This window comes from Neoarius graeffei, chromosome 27 (assembly GCF_027579695.1).
Source record: "Neoarius graeffei isolate fNeoGra1 chromosome 27, fNeoGra1.pri, whole genome shotgun sequence".
Taxonomy (NCBI): domain Eukaryota; kingdom Metazoa; phylum Chordata; class Actinopteri; order Siluriformes; family Ariidae; genus Neoarius; species Neoarius graeffei.
The window spans coordinates 14,855,062-14,872,876 of NC_083595.1; the positions used below are offsets into that span (position 1 = coordinate 14,855,062).

The 17,815-nt window shown below is 42.0% G+C and overlaps 1 protein-coding gene across 2 annotated transcripts in view; it reads right to left on the reverse strand.

Moving 5' to 3' along the window:
• Positions 1 to 13,712, reverse strand: part of ppef1 (protein phosphatase, EF-hand calcium binding domain 1) — a 112,788-nt gene extending 99,076 nt beyond the window's left edge. Inside the window, exon 1 of one of the 2 annotated variants that reach the window (XM_060911837.1) lies at positions 13,631 to 13,712. The gene's annotated coding sequence lies outside the window, so the exon portion shown is untranslated. The remainder of the gene's footprint in view (positions 1 to 13,630) is intronic. The other variant, XM_060911835.1, reaches the window with a different exon arrangement.
• Positions 13,713 to 17,815: the final 4,103 nt, after the last annotated feature.

Below are 17,815 nucleotides of genomic sequence, written 5' to 3' on the forward strand. Positions count from 1 at the left end.
ATATCAGAAAGGAGTTCGACAGTGTAAAATTGCAAAGAGTTTGAACATATCATCATCTACAGTGCATAATATCATCAAAAGATTCAGAGAATCTGGAAGAATCTCTGTGCGTAAGGGTCAAGGCCGGAAAACCATACTGGGTGCCCGTGATCTTCGGGCCCTTAGACGGCACTGCATCACATACAGGCATGCTTCTGTATTGGAAATCACAAAATGGGCTCAGGAATATTTCCAGAGAACATTATCTGTGAACACAATTCACCGTGCCATCCGCCGTTGCCAGCTAAAACTCTATAGTTCAAAGAAGCCGCCGTATCTAAACACGATCCAGAAGCGCAGATGTCTTCTCTGGACCAAGGCTCATTTAAAATGGACTGTGGCAAAGTGGAAAACTGTTCTGTGGTCAGACAAATCGAAATTTGAAGTTCTTTATGGAAATCAGGGACGCCGTGTCATTCGGACTAAAGAGGAGAAGGACGACCCAAGTTGTTATCAGCGCTCAGTTCAGAAGCCTGCATCTCTGATGGTATGGGGTTGCATTAGTGCGTGTGGCATGGGCAGCTTACACATCTGGAAAGACACCATCAATGCTGAAAGGTGTATCCAGGTTCTAGAGCAACATATGCTCCCATCCAGACGACGTCTCTTTCAGGGAAGACCTTGCATTTTCCAACATGACAATGCCAAACCACATACTGCATCAATTACAGCATCATGGCTGCGTAGAAGAAGGGTCCGGGTACTGAACTGGCCAGCCTGCAGTCCAGATCTTTCACCCATAGAAAACATTTGGCGCATCATAAAATGGAAGATACGACAAAAAAGACCTAAGACAGTTGAGCAACTAGAATCCTAGATTAGACAAGAATGGGTTAACATTCCTATCCCTAAACTTGAGCAACTTGCCTCCTCAGTCCCCAGACGTTTACAGACTGTTGTAAAGAGAAAAGGGGATGTCTCGCAGTGGTAAACATGGCCTTGTCCCAACTTTTTTGAGATGTGTTGTTGTCATGAAATTTAAAACCACCTAATTTTTCTCTTTAAATGATGCATTTTCTCAGTTTAAACATTTGATATGTCATCTATGTTCTATTCTGAATAAAATATGGAATTTTGAAACTTCCACATCATTGCATTCCATTTTTATTTACAATTTGTACTTTGTCCCAACTTTTTTGGAATCGGGGTTGTAAATAAATTTCAACATCCAACTGCCCAGTTTTGTTGAGCCAGTTCCCACTCGGATTCCCACTCGAATTCCCATTCTTGGCTCACAGGAGTGGGATCTGATGGTGTCTTCTTACTGTTGAAGCCCATGTGCCTCAAAGTTTGGCAGGTTATCTCTGGTTGTAACATGCTGATTTGTTTGAACTGGATAAAGTAAAAGCACCTGGAAAAGTGCACATCTGTTTATTAGAAATGCATGAGCATCCTGAGGTGATCCTTTTCACCAGAAGAAAAACAAATAAGAAAAATGTGTCTTGCTTCTCCAATGAACCATTTTCTGTGCTAGTTCTGGCCTTTTATGTGGTTTTTGAAATGTAGTTGGGTTGCAAATGTTGCTGAAACGTGGCAACCTTGGTTAATGATACTGTATTATCTCTTCTTTGTGCACTTTACAGAATGGTGACAGGAAACACGTCAAAAGGTACGCGAAGACAAAAACTGGGTAACGTTGAAGAAGAAACTTTTGTCACATGCACACGTCAAGCACAGTGAAATTCATCCTCTGCATTTAACCCATCTGAAGCAGTGAACACACGCGCACACAGCCAGTACAGTGGGCAGCCACACACAGCGCCCGGGGAGCAGTCAGGGGTCAGGTACCTTGCTCAAGGGCACCTCAGCCCAAGGCCGCTCCACGTCAATCTAACTGCATTGTCTAATAAAACCAAACAAAATATTTTCTGGAATTGTATAATTATGCCCCAGTCTAAAGGACATGCTTTCCAGTTGACCAATGGGCATTTGGTGTGTTCCATGAAAAATACCACAATGTCCAATTTGTCAAATATTACTAAAACATGAGTGTGAAAATAAAAGATCAAATTAATACAGTATAAATATTATAACTAATCTCAAGCGGCATGGTGGTGCAGTGGTTAGAACTGAATCTTCACAGCAAGAAAGTTCTGGGTTTGAACCTGCCGGTCGACTGGAGCCTTTCTGTGTGGACTTCGTATGTTCTCCTCCTGCCCATGTGGGTTTCCTCCAACAATCCAAAGACATGTTGATAAATCAAGTGGCTACTCTAAATTATCCTCTGTGTGTGTGTGTGTGTGTGTGTGTGTGTGTGTGTGTGTGTGTGTGTGTGTGAGCGCTGCGATAGATTGGTGGCCTGTCCAGGATGAACCCAATCTCAGGATCAGCTGGGATTGGCTCCAGATCTCCTACAATCCTCAGTAAATTAAGTAGTGGGGCAGCCACGGCCTGAAGGTTAGCGAAGCAGCCTTGGGCCCAAAGGGTGGCTGGTTTGATTCCCAGGACTGGCAGGAAACATGTGATGAACAGTACTTTCCCTTCCCCCTGGATCATGGCTGAAATGCCCTTGAACAAGGCACCGAACCTCCATCTGCTCCACTACTGCTTCAAATGGGGTAAATGCAGAGTGTACATGTAACAAAGGCTTCTTCTTCTTCTAGTGTAGATTATGGATGGATAACTGATATTAAGTTTGCATAGGTCTACTTACAGTGTCTTGCAAAAGTATTCATCCCCCTTGGTGTTTGTCCTGTTTTGTCGCATTACAAGCTGGAATTAAAATGGATTTTTGGGGGGTTAGCACCATTTCATTTACACAACATGTCTACCACTTAAAAGGTGAAAACTGCTGTTTTATTGTGACACAAACAATAATTAAGATGAAAAAACAGAAATCTGGAGTGTCTGTAAGTACACCCAAGTCAATACTTTGTAGAGCCACCTTTTGCTGCAATTACAGCTGCAAGTCTCTTGGGGTATGTCTCTATTAGCTTAGCACATCTAGCCACTGGGATTTTTGCCCATTCCTCAAGGCAAAACTGCTCCAACTCCTTCAAGTTAGATGGGTTGCGTTGGTGAACAGCAATCTTCAAGTTATGCCACAGATTCGCAACTGGATTGAGGTCTGGGCTTTGACTAGGCCATTCCAAGACATTTAAATGTTTCCCTTTAAACCACTCCAGTGTAGCTTTAGCAGTATGTTTAGGGACATTGTCCTGCTGGACCGTGAACCTTTGTCCCAGTCTCAAACCTCTGGCTGACTCAAACAAGTTTTCCTCCAGAAGTGCCCTGTATTTAGTGCCATCCATCTTTCCTTCAGTCCTGCCCAGCTTTCTTGTCCGTACAGGTGAAAAACATCCCCACGGCATGATGCTGCTGCCACCACCATGCTTCATTGTAGGGATGGTGTTCTCAGGGTGTTGGGTTTGCGCCACACATGGCGTTTCCCATGATGGGCAAAAAGATCAATTTTAGTCTCATTTGACCAGAGAATCTTCTTCCATGTGTTTGGGGAGTCTGCCACATGCTGTTAGGCAAATTCCAAACATGTTTTCTTAAGCAATTACTTTTTTTTCTGTCCACTCTTCCATAAAGCCCAACTCTATGGAGTGTACGGCTTAAAATGGTCCTATGGACAGATACACCCATCTCCACTGTGGATCTTTGCAGCTCCTTCAGTGTTATCTTTGGTGTTTTTGTTGCATCTCTGATTAATGCCCTCCTTGCCCGGTCTGTGTGTTTTGGTGGGTGGCCTTCTCTTGTCAGGTTTGTAGTGATGACATATTCTTTCCCTTTTGCTGTAATGGATTTAATGGTGCTCCCTGGGATATTCAAAGTTTGGGATATTTTTTATAACCCAACCCTGATCTATACTTCTCCACAACTTTGTCTCTGACCTGTTTGGAGGCTCCTTGGTTTTCATGTTGCTTGCTTAGTAGTGTTGCAGAGTCAGGGTCCTTCCAGAACAGGTTGATTTATACAGACATCATGTGACGGATCATGTGACACTTTGATTGCACACAGGTGGATCTTAATCAACTAATTATGTGACTTATGAAGTGAATTGGTTGGAGCAGCTCTTATTTAGGGGTTTCATACGAAAGGGGGTGAATACTTATGCACACTCCAGATTTCTGTTTTTTTTTCATCTTAATTATTGTTTGTGTCACAGTGAAAACAACAATTTGCACCTTTAAAGTTGTAGGTATGTTGTGTAAATCAAAATGGTGCTAACCCTCCAAAAATCTATTTTAATTCCAGCTTGTAATGCAACAAAACTTGACAAACACCAAAGGGGATGAATACTTTTGCAAGACACTGTATAGTCACATTATTGTTTACTTAATGTAATGTAACTCATGCACAAATTGATTTTTTTTTAGAAAAAGTGACGATCACTAACGTTTTTAAAAATTGCCCATGCATAAGTGAAAAAAGGATAAAACGATGTACCTGAATGAATGAATGAATGAATGAATGAATGAATGAATGGTGTTTGTAAACTAAAAATCTTCAGCTTCAGGTCTAAAATATGGAACAGTTCAGGACTTTTATAAATCTAAGGTGTTCTCTAGAATATTAATTTAATCTGGACAGTTTGTAAGCTGTGACCCATTCCACACTGAGAATGGCAAACAGTTTAGAGAGCAATAGAGATCTTGCAGTCACGTGACCGGAAAGTACACAGCTGCCATCTTGTCGGTAAAAAACACAGCTGAATAGTGCTGCACTCGTGTACAGAATAGATCAATTTCAACCGACACGGCTCATTTTTCTAATGAACAGATAACTAGATATATGTCTAAAATAAACGATCTACAGATTAGTGACCCTTATGGCTTACCGGACGGAGTTTTCATGACCGTGTCAGTGGATGTTGAACTGCCAGAGGTGGAATACCCGGACGTGTATAATTACCTCATAAACTTTCCCTCGCTGTTCAGTGGTGAAGCACTGCGTGCTTATAAATCTCTGGACAGTTATCTTTACAGAAATTCAGGATTTGTCAGCGACTCAGATGTGGCATCTTGTAAACAAGAAAAAAGCAATCCTCATTGGACGGGTAAGTCACTTAAGTATTGAGTATAGCACTGACCAGCCGATTATAGAATAGAATAGAATAAGGTAATTCCAGCTGTAATTCCAAATTGTCCGTGCTGTTTACATGGATCTGGCGTTGGAGAGGTAGCGGCTTAGCAGTGGAGGTTTGAGTGGCTGTTTTCTGAGCTTAGTCAACAGGCCGGCTCTGCAGCCTCGCTTTTGCTTCCGCTCCCGGCGCCGCCTCCTTCGCTTTGCTTCCGATAACAATCCACGGAGACCCCGCTGGTCTCGCTATCTCGTCCGGAATGTTTTTTTTTTTCTCGTCCGGAATGTTGTGCATGCGATGGAAATCGCTACAAACTGTCATTTTCTGCTGGAAACCAATGTCCAGTAAGTCCATACGGTTGTAGTGGATATTGAAGTCCGGTACAGACGAACAACACGCAAAAATACACACAAAAAACATAAAAAACGTGCACAGGTAGGGAGAACTTGTAGCCGCAGCCGTTGTAGTAGAATTGTATATAGTAGGGTTTTCCAGAAGAAAAGGTAGAAGTAGAACCAGAAGTAGAAGGCGGAAATATGGCGTTTGACCGACAAAATGGCGTCTGTCACAATCTGGATCGGCTGTGACGTCACATGCAAGTGCCACATAGAAATCAGGATCATGATGTTCTTCATTAATTTGGCGGTGATTTACATGTGATATTTTCCTCAAAACTGCCTTAAATCAACTGTTTATATCTCCAGGTTATCAAACAAGCGAAATATCCATTAGACCAGAAAATGTGGTGGTTTTCTATCCGTAATGTAAACCACACACATACGTAACCATGCACACATGCCTTGATGTCATCATACAAGCAATAATTTGGTTTATGATTGTATTTTGATTCAAAGCCAGTCATGTTGATTTTCAGTAAGATGAGTAGCATGCTATAGATGCACAATGGTGTAACATAGGGAAAAAAATTAAAAATTCAGGTTTTGATTTTATGTACTGAAATAACTATTAGGCACAATTTTTACAATAGCTATATAAATTAGTTGTTTTTACCCATTTTAACCTTGAAATCAGCATTTTAATGATTACCCATTATGCATTGTTTATCACGCTAAAACAAGCAAAAACGTCATAAGACAGTGGAAATACTACCTTTACTACCTTCACGTGGCGTCTTTCTCGATCGCACGTGCCTAGAAGTGTACCTTCTAGAACATTCCTGGGTGGTCACGGACTGTCACGTAGCCTAGTTCGGTTGTGAAACTCGCTAGGATGGAGTATTTTCGCGAGTTTAGTGGCAAACTTTTGCGCTGCAATTTCTCTATTCTCGAAATTTGTAACCTGAAACCCTACAAGAAACGTTTCATAATGTTTGGGATTTTGAAAAATGCTTCTAGCAAGTTTATTTCGCTGTATTTTTCCGTGAAACTTGGCATAAATCATCCTTAAGTGATGAGCATGACCTTGTTATTTTGGTCTGGGTCACGGAGTTAGTTGGAAGTGGGAGAAATGAGAGTTTCTCACCTACAGCAGCACTTCTCACCATAGATGGCTGGCATGTTTCACAGTGTTTGGGATTTATTAAATCGACTAAATCTCTAGATCTACTGAAGCTACGAGGATATAAATCACCAGGATTCTAATTTACTGGGTGAGAAGTATTATATATTTTTTAAAGGTTTATTCGCGCTACAAGTCCATGAAAGTTGGAATTGTTCGTGAAGGGGTTAGTTAGATTTTGGTAGCGTGACGCGCACAACAAGCAAAAGAAAAAACTAATTTTCTTCCGAATTTCCTTGCTTTATCAAAATTATTTTTTGATACATTAAAAGACTGTGTTTATAATATTTAAGCGATTTTTTATTACAGAGAATATTTGATCAAAACTTTCAAAACAGCATTCAAAGTGATTTTTCACGGGTGTAAATGTTACGCGTGACATCCATAATTACGTTAAATTTTAAGAACTAAAATTCTGTTAAAAATGCTAGATTTGTGCTATCATTCTGGGGTTTTGCTGAATAATACTTTAGGGAGTTCTCTTACAATGCTGAAAATTCAATGAGTTTTGGTGAAATTCTAGAAAAGTTATTTACATTTTAATGCGCCTGATAGCAATTGTGCTCACACAGCGTGCTACTCATATAAAGTGTTAATGAAGTTGGTCAAAGCTTTATACTGTTAATGGAACCCTGAAGCATGTGTTGAACTAGAAATAACCTTAAACCAGAACCAAGCCTTATTTGGATGTACATTATTGAAATGACCTTAAAAGCCTTGTTTGGATATGTACGTGTCACTTAGCACAGGTGGTTTGTTTTAACATTAAAAATAATTCGGGAAGTCGGTCCTTGAATTCAGAACAGCGCAGTTCACTTTGGGGATATTGCAGGGGTGAAAGTAAGCCGGTCCTGGCCGGTCCGGCATACCCCTAAAAGATTCGGCCGTACCGGAAAGAAAAATATACTGTCTCTGAAAAAAAAAAAAAAAACTTTCAGCATAACAACACACCTGCTAACGTCAATTTACCAAAAGCAACATGTTTTCCTCAATATACATTGCATATAACTCGTTCTGACCTGTCTCTGAATTATGTCTGAAGTGAATTCCTTCCGTGTTTCACTCGACAGACAACGTGCGAGATAGTGCGCGGAGCCCACTGCTTAACCATCTTGCGCCAACGTGCGCAGCTGGTATCCAAAGTGTTTTAGTAGACAGACATTTGTTGCAAAGTCTCCCAATTATAATAAAAAACTGATACAGGTGGATGAAAGAGTGATAGTGTGATAAAGTACTATACTAGTACTACTGAGTGATAAGAAGTCCTAGTGAATGCTTGATAAGCAGATAATAATAAATAATTAGGTGTATTTTTCGGCGCACGCTGCACGTGCGCACTATTACTCAAAATAATAGTACCGGCAAGAAATAAAAGTTACTTTCACCCCTGGGATATTGGAAAAGAGAGGCGGAAATGTATCTTTATATAGAGCGGCAGCTACAATTGGACACCTTAATCTTTTGGCTGCTGCAAAAGTAGAAAAGACTTTCAATACGTAAATTGTGCATGAATAATTACTCAAACTTCCACGGGGGGTGGGGTGTTGATTCCCGATTACTTAGCGTATTAGGTCACGTGACACCGTTCCACAATTATCGACACCTTTGTCCACAGACACCTTTCCACAAACAGACATCCAGATGATTATTTATAATAATAGGTATGTGGTATTAAGTGAACAAAACAGATTTTATTTAAAATTTGTTTTACATAGACTTATATTTAGTCCAAAATATCTTTTATATAAATATATCGTAGCGCTGTCGCCTCACAGCAAGAAGGTCCTGGGTTCGAGCCCCGGGGCCGGCGAGGGCCTTTCTGTGCGGAGTTTGCATGTTCTCCCCGTGTCCGCGTGGGTTTCCTCCGGGTGCTCCGGTTTCCCCCACAGTCCAAAGACATGCAGGTTAGGTTAACTGGTGACTCTAAATTGACCGTAGGTGTGAATGTGAGTGTGAATGGTTGTTTGTGTCTATGTGTCAGCCCTGTGATGACCTGGCGACTTGTCCAGGGTGTACCCCGCCTTTCGCCCATAGTCAGCTGGGATAGGCTCCAGCTTGCCTGCGACCCTGTAGAAGGATAAAGCGGCTAGAGATAATGAGATGAGATGAGATAAATATATCGATGTCAGTGCTTACGTAAATGAAGTAATTCTAATGGTTTGTAAACAAATGAACTGATAATGTTGAACCTGTGTCAGAAAATCTTTTTGTTCCACTTTCTACCCGCTTTCTAAGTATTTTCATAGATCACATTTTGTTCATCATTCGTTGCTGTTTGTATTAATTTCTAGTTTCGTCATTTACCAATAAATGTCAACAGGGAATTGACATTGTAGCCACATGAAAATCCAGGTCAAAAGGTCGCATGTCATTCCTCAAACCAAAATATAAAACACCTACTGATATTGTAATATGTGGTTGATATTTACAATACACTGCAAAAAAAAACAAAAAAAAATCTGAATAGAATAGAAAAATCTGAATATTTCAAGCATGTAATTTTTTATATGTTAGGAATTTAATTCTGGTCTAATTCTATTTATTGCAATCAGACTCCAAATACTCTATAAACATTTTATTCTGTTATCAATCAGAAAAAAAAATTATAAAATCACAGTGCATTGATTTATTCATTTATTTTTAAAGTACTTCATCTATGTTACACAAAGAGCGATCCATAACAGTTGTAAATATCCCTTAATTTCACAGGGTGTCAATAATGGTGGACACTGGTAAAAGTGATCACTATTATCGACACCTCACGTGACTTCTCAAACGCGCGTTTAGATACAAAATGGCAGCTGTCAAATGAAAGAGTAAGAAACAAAGTAGGTTTCGACAAGGAGATCATGAAATATCGGTGAATTTGATCAGGAAAACATGTCCATGATCTTTCCATCATGCTTGCGTGCGATGATAACGTCCGGGTTTTCTGAAAAATTGCTGAAAAAAATTCCATCTCAGGGAACGAGCTGTGTCATCAGACAAGATCAAAGCACGAGGCGGGTCTTCCGGTTGATTAATTAACCAATAATAATTAACTGAAACTCACCTTTGCAAAATGGTTTTTTTATTGGTAAATCTGAAAAGGTGTCGATAATTATGTACTGTCGAGAATTGTAGCCACCGCTCTAGTGCATTGGTGGAAGACTATAAAAATGGATGATTTGAGATTCGGCCTTTGTTAATTGATATAATAAAGGCCTAAAGTTTTCTGCAACCTCTTTGACTTTGAATTATTTTTTGCTTGGGAGAGTTTAAGTTTTGAGAGTTTCCACGAAAACTACGTTAAAAAAAAAAAAGTCAAAATCCATACATAGACACAAGTTAAAACATAATGTTGCTGTCAGGTCAAAACCTGCTATGTGACCTTTTTTCTTTTACAGGAGACGTAAAAAACTGAATAAAACTCTGAAATAAGCTGAGAAGCCAGTAAAAGTTTACTTGTTCTATTATTAGCTTTTCTAATTAGCATAAATGGAAGCACGAGGTCAAAATTGACCAATCAGCATAGAGAACCCAATTTGACCTAAATTGTCACATAGCAGGTTTTGAACTGACAGCGATGATAAACAAAACATCTCTCTATTGCTCATACTGCGAAGCATCACAGGCTGAATTTCAAATTACTCCACGTTCCCTATATAAGTACACTACACCCTGTATTAAATAATGCCCACCTTTTAAGTACACTAGCGCACTAAACAGCATGTAGAAATACTGAGGTGGGTTTTTTTTTAAGGGTTGTTTTACAATCAGGCACGGGCGATTGCCCTAAGACAACGAGGGAGGCTCAGCCTCCTCTAAAAATGACGAACATCGTGTAGGATGAATTGCGCTAGGCTTATGTTATAGCCGACCTTATAACATTGCTATTTCAGATCCAGAATCATAGAAATATATGTGCTCAACCCAACTACAGTGCGAAATCATTCCGTTATAACTTTCCCCAGTTCGCCTAATGTGTGCGTGAGTTTTTCCCCCTCGTGACAGCGCGATGCAGCCCACCCTCAGTGCACTTCAATGGCATTTGAGAGCTATGCGCTTTTCAATATCAAAATGCAAGACGATTATTGGACAAATACTGCGAAAACGCCCGCCCACGGAGTCCCACGGACTCCCAGCCTCAGTGGACTTCAATGGCATTTGGGAGCTATGAGCTTTTCAATCTCAAAATGCAAGACGGTTATTGGACAAATACTGCGAAAACGCCCGCCCACGGAGTCCCACGGACTCCCAGCCTCAATGGACTTCAATGGCATTTGGGAGCTATGCGCTTTTCAATATCAAAATGCAAGACGGTTATTGGACAAATACTGCGAAAACACCCGCCCACGGAATCCCAGCCTCAGTGGACTTCAGTGGCATTTGGGAGCTATGCGCTTTTCAATCTCCAAATGCAAGACGGTTAATGGACAAATACTGCGAAAATGTCCGCCCACGGACTCCGAGCCTCACAGTGGGAGGGACATGGCAGTTTCCGCGAGGAGACTGGTGATTGGTGAAAGCGGCCGGATATTTTCTTTGATTGACAGCTCGTTTCAAATACAGTATAGACAGGCAGCGGTGAATTTCAGTTCAGTCCCATGCGGATTCGCAAGTGGTGTGGTGTATTATAAGAGATCAGCTTACATTTTGATTTCATTCATTACAGACGGTTTCTACCAGCTTTTTTAGTTTGTATATATTTTCAGTGTAAATAAAGTGTAACTATAGTGTTGTCAAGTTTGCTATCTTAGTTCCAGAAATTTTGTTTATTTGAGTGACTGAACTTGAGGGGGCTAGTGAGCTAGCAAGAAAGCTGCGCACGGATGCCAAGCATTGCTGATTTAATTTTGGCGAAGCCATTTGCCAGTCTTCCTTTCGAGGAAAAAATTAAAATTAAAGAGCAGGGTAGACCAACGCCTCAAATTGACTTGGTGAAAAAGGCAGGGAATAATACTCGTTCCTTTCAGCTCTCCTGGTACGAGAAAGTGAATTGGCTAATAGCAAGTGACCCACATCAACAACAGTAAATAGGCTACTTTAGTAATATGTCATGGATGGACCAAAAATATAGACTCTATTTAAAATGTTTATGCTGAGTATATTATATTGGAATATATATTTCTCTGGATATGAATTAAACACAGCTACAATTTGGAAAACATTTTAAACAAAAACACAGCCGAGAACATTTCACACTACAGACCTGGATTAAAAGTGAAGGGTTATCAAAATTGTCAATAAAACATTTCTCAGTCAAAATAATAGGGCAAGTGTCATTGAATGAAATGTGTGGCACCCAGCTCTATGTTTGGCTCCCCAAGGTCAGTGCTTGTGCCTATTCCAGAACACTCTGCTGTTACTGCTGAGGTTCCTGATAAAGAGCTGCTTTCAATAATGATCAATTTTTAAACAACATGCCACAATTTTAAAATATAAAATGTTAAAATATACCCCCCCCCCCCCCAACACCACCATCATGTATATTGGACAGTAGGTTAATGGGCCAAAAGAACCTGTTATTTCACAGTTTGTGACCCTGCCAACAATCAGCCAGATCAGAGGCAAGAATATGGGCAAAATTTATGTTTTTTCTTTTAAAATCTGGAAATATCGTAACCGACCAGCCTCCCCTGTTTGAAAGACTACCAGCCGCCACTGCAATCAGGGTACAAAGTTTGTGTCACAGGGGTCCAAAATTCAAATTGATTCAAACTGGTTCTTGTACCAGTTTTTAAGTGAAGGACAAGTTAAAGAACAGATTTCAGGTATTTTTTTGACATGTGTGTATGGTAGTTTTGTGTAATCTGCTATAAGATGGGAGAAACAAATGAAGTGATTCTCGGAGAGGACATTTTTGACAATTCAGAATCCACTGCTTCCATAGTGCTTTTAAATACAAGGCTGTAAACTTTGTGTTAGTTGTCTCTACTCTCTAATATTTATGTCCCAATATCTTGACCACATTTTAAGATCTCATCTCATCTCATTATCTCTAGCCGCTTTATCCTTCTACAGGGTCGTAGGCAAGCTGGAGCCTATCCCAGCTGACTACGGGCGAAAGGCGGGGTACACCCTGGACAAGTCGCCAGGTCATCACAGGGCTGACACATAGACACAGACAACCATTCACACTCACATTCACACCTACGGTCAATTTAGAGTCACCAGTTAACCTAACCTGCATGTCTTTGGACTGTGGGGGAAACCGGAGCACCCGGAGGAAACCCACGCGGACACGGGGAGAACATGCAAACTCCACACAGAAAGGCCCTCGCCGGCCCCAGGGCTCGAACCCGGACCTTCTTGCTGTGAGGCGACAGCGCTAACCACTACACCACCGTGCCGCCCCATTTTAAGATGAAAATAATCATTTTAGATATGTTATTTTATATTGAAAAATTAGCTGTCTCGGAGAGGACTTTTTTTTTTTTACACAATTACATACTAACTTGATCAAAATAGTTTGAAAACTTACTGGCATTCAACATTAAAACTTAACTATGTTTCCAATTATATGGAACCAAATATTTGTTTTATGATATAAAGAATGATTTAAGTGCATCCCTTTTGGAGCTACCTGTGGTCAAAAAAGCACTTTTCCTAAATGACACGAGTAATTTTGCTCAATGTGACATATATTGCCATACATTCACCAAAAATAACGTTATCACCAATTTTTTTTTTTTTTTGCATGGTAAATAGAGCTATCACAGGGCTACAATAAACAACCAAGTTTAATTAGTCAAGCCTTTTGATATTGAAGATAATGTGTTAAATGTGATTTTTAGCTTGCGTACCCTGATTGTAAAACAACCCTTAAGTCTCTGCCTTCTGTTATATATAAAATTTTCGACAGAGCCAATAGTTTGCAGGTTCTTTCAAGTGCACTACACTATTCTATAAGATTCCGTTTGGGATTCCGCCCCAGTTACAGGTGTAAAGGTTCACAGCTCGCGCACTTCAGCTCCCTGAACCCGATCTGGTTCTGGAACATTATCCTGACATTCCGTTTATTAAACCGCGACAATCGGAAGTAGGTTGAAAATCGGTACATACCGTCTCCGGTGTGACGCAGACACGCTATAGATGGGAGCGGAAATGAAAACGGAAGCGCGCTTGCTTGCCGTCCCTGCGCGCGCCTCACCATGTCACCGAGAGGATTCGCCTGAACCTGTGCTCACGTGCAGCTCTGTGGATAAAACCACGCCCAGCGAGCAGGTTTAGGGTTTTTCACGATTCAGTGAGAGAAGAGTCCGCCTCACTCGCGTTTATTCACCTCTTCAGAGTCCACTTAAAGGTGCAATAGGCGATTTTTTTTCTCATTTCATTTATTATCTCTAGCCGCTTTATCCTGTTCTACAGGGTCGCAGGCAAGCTGGAGCCTATCCCAGCTGACTACGGGCGAAAGGCGGGGTACACCCTGGACAAGTCGCCAGGTCATCACAGGGCTGACACATAGACACAGACAACCATTCACACTCACATTCACACCTACGGTCAATTTAGAGTCACCAGTTAACCTAACCTGCATGTCTTTGGACTGTGGGGGAAACCGGAGCACCCGGAGGAAACCCACGCGGACACGGGGAGAACATGCAAACTCCACACAGAAAGGCCCTCGCCGGCCACGGGGCTCGAACCCGGACCTTCTTGCTGTGAGGCGACAGCGCTAACCACTACACCACCGTGCCGTCCCAGCTTGAGTACATTATGTAACAAAAAATAATTACCATTTCTAGTTTTAGGTAGGGCAGCACGGTGGTGTAGTGGTTAGCGCTGTCGCCTCACAGCAAGAAGGTCCTGGGTTCGAGCCCCGGGGCCGGCGAGGGCCTTTCTGTGTGGAGTTTGCATGTTCTCCCCGTGTCCGCGTGGGTTTCCTCCGGGTGCTCCGGTTTCCCCCACAGTCCAAAGACATGCAGGTTAGGTTAACTGGTGACTCTAAATTGACCGTAGGTGTGAATGCGAGTGTGAATGGTTGTCTGTGTCTATGTGTCAGCCCTGTGATGACCTGGCGACTTGTCCAGGGTGTACCCCGCCTTTCGCCCGTAGTCAGCTGGGATAGGCTCCAGCTTGCCTGCGACCCTGTAGAAGGATAAAGCGGCTAGAGATAAGGAGATGAGATGAGTTTTAGGTAGCTTAGAAACCGTATCTTCCATTATTGCTGTTTCTTCCACATTTTCTTGATGTTGTGTTCTAGAAACAGCACACTAAAACTTAGCTTCGAAGCCACAAAATGCAACTTTGATAGAAAACATATATAATAAATTGCTTACCGCGGGTGGCACAGTGGTGTAGTGCTTAGCGCTGTCACCTCACAGCAAGAAGGACCAGGTTCGAGCTCTGTGGCCGGCGAGGGCCTTTCTGGGCGGAGTTTGCATGTTCTCCCTGTGTCCGCATGGGTTTCCTCCGGGTGCTCCGGTTTCCCCCACAGTCCAAAGACATGCAGGTTAGGTTAACTGGTGACTCTAAATTGACCGTAGGTGTGAATGTGAGTGTGAATGGTTGTCTGTGTCTATGTGTCAGCCCTGTGATGACCTGGCGACTTGTCCAGGATGTACCCCGCCTTTTGTCCAGCTTGCCTGCGACCCTGTAGAACAGGATAAAGTGGCTAGAGATAATGAGATGAGAAATTGCTCACCTCTCTTCACATCGAAAGAAGGAGGAAAGTTTGGCTTGTTTTGACATGGCGAATTATTAACACGAGGAAATACTCGTAATTCGCAACTAAAAAGACTGCAGCTACACTGGCAGCTTGACCATGCTTTCTAGTGTGATCGTTTTGCACTTGTGCAGAACTGTGTCAGTCCTGCACGCCTTGACTCATGTACCTGAAGGCGCGCCGTTAACAAAGAACACCTGTCTTTAATAAATGAACTATGTTTGGGCTATTTAAGGACTGCACCCATGCAAGGATGATGCGAAGTATTACGCCGCGTCTAGTGTGCCTTCCAGAGCCTTGTTTCCTGTCCTTGTTGACCTCCTGGTTTTTTGACTCCTGTTTCTCGTCCCTTGATCTTGTATAGTTTTGCCTCTGATAGTCTGTCCGTGCCTCGATTGACCTCCTGCCTGTTTCCTCGATTACAACTTTGCCTGCTGTTTCAGTCTGTTTGCCTGTTGTGTGCGTTTCACGCACTTTTTATGCTCATATCACACTGTGTATTATTTAACATATCTGCACTTGCATCCGCCTCTCCCGCACACACTCTGACAAACTGGGTTTTCACGCCCAAACCACAGGAAGTCCATACAAGGTTATAGAAACCCTAATGAGGTGACAATCTAGTTTAAAAAAAAAAAGTTATAAAAATTACAGTGGGCGCTTTTCTAATATTCTTATGTGGCTATTGAAAAAATGTATGGTCATTGATCCTTAATTTTACAAGGAACCATACAATTACTTGTTTATAATATATAGGGATAAATTCATACTTCAGAAGCCATTCAAGTTCACAACATTTGTCATTCACGTTTTCTGAACCAGTCAGGGCGCAAGACTCTCTTGCACGTTTGAATCAGTTTCTAAAGCGTCTTTCATCATGACACGGCGACACTACACGAGGATTTTGGACATCTTTCAGGATTGATCCCGGATATTTCTCTTGTCTCAGATGCCGATCCAATGCTGCATGCATTACTGGTTCGTAGTTTTCCCCATTTTCTTTCCTCACTTCTGCATAAAACTACGATAGCACCTTGTCTAACTCTCAGCATTCATATGCCACTAGAGAGTCGTTGATTTGTCTTTCTGTGACCCATTTCTTAAACACGGAAAGCCAAAAATTTGTACTTTTTTTTGGTATTTTCATTTTCGCTTGCAGCTTTCAATTGGTTTATCATTTCTTCATCGAATATAGTGAAACACGGTGTTGCTGAGTCAGCAGTGTCAGCCATTTTGTTGACAAAATTTGTTAATTTTTGTAACCGTAACCAAGCAACGAACTAGCCAATAGCATTTCAGAAATACTGCCCTGTGTTGAGGAAAAAAAGCCCTCCTTGACTGACCAATCAGAATTGAGTAATTTGGCCCTATGTATTATAAATTTAATAAAACATAGTTTTTATGTTTTACATAGACTTATACTTAGTACAAAATATCTCATCTCATTATCTCTAGCCGCTTTATCCTTCTACAGGGTCGCAGGCAAGCTGGAGCCTATCCCAGCTGACTATGGGCGAAAGGCGGGGTACACCCTGGACAATTCGCCAGGTCATCACAGGGCTGACACATAGACACAGACAACCATTCACACTCACATTCACACCTACAGTCTCTCCCCGTGTCCGCGTGGGTTTCCTCCGGGTGCTCCAGTTTCCCCCACAGTCCAAAGACATGCAGGTTAGGTTAACTGGTGGCTCTAAATTGACCGTAGATGTGAATGTGAATGGTTTGTTAGGGTTTTGCTGGGATTCGAACCTGGTTCGTTGGTGTGATGATCCAGCAAACCCCCACTAGGCCACCAGGGGGATGACTCAAATGCAGAGGCGTGAGGCGGAAGTAGAAAAAGAATCAAAAAGGTTTATTTAAACTATATACACTATATACAGGGCAAAACAAAAGACAAAAAAAACCAAAGAGTGTAATCCAAAAGAAAAGCAAAGTGCAAAAATACAAAAGCTAAGAAGATCAAAAAAACACAGTACAAAGGAAACTGGAGATAAACATAACAGCACAAAGACTCCGTGACAAGAGGACTGAACTCAGGGGTATAAATAGACAAACTAATTAAGGACACAGGTGAAGATAATTAGGCAATTAACACAAACACAAAACACAGGAACAGTGGCGGCCTCTAGAGGCCAAAATAAACACGACATGAAAAGGAAATAACAGCGGCCTCTAGAGGCCAAAACAGTCCTAGTCCTAACAGGACCCCCCCCTCTAGGAGCGTCTCCTGACGTTCCCAGGGCGATCCGGATGGGCCGAATGGAAGTCCCGACATAGTTCTTTATCAAGGACATCCTGAGCAGGAACCCAGCAGCGCTCCTCAGGACCATAGCCCTCCCAGTCCACCAGATATTGCAACCCGCCGCGGACCCGGCGGGAGTCAAGCAGGCGATTCACAGTGAACACAGTCTGCCCCTGGAAGATGCGGGGGGGTGGGGGGTTCCTAGGGGCAGGGGCATACGTAGACGTCAGTACGGGCCGTAACAGGGAAACATGGAACGTGGGGTTGATCCTCAGAGTCCGGGGCAACTGGAGCCGGTAGGAGACAGGGTTCACCCTGCGCACCACCTTGAAGG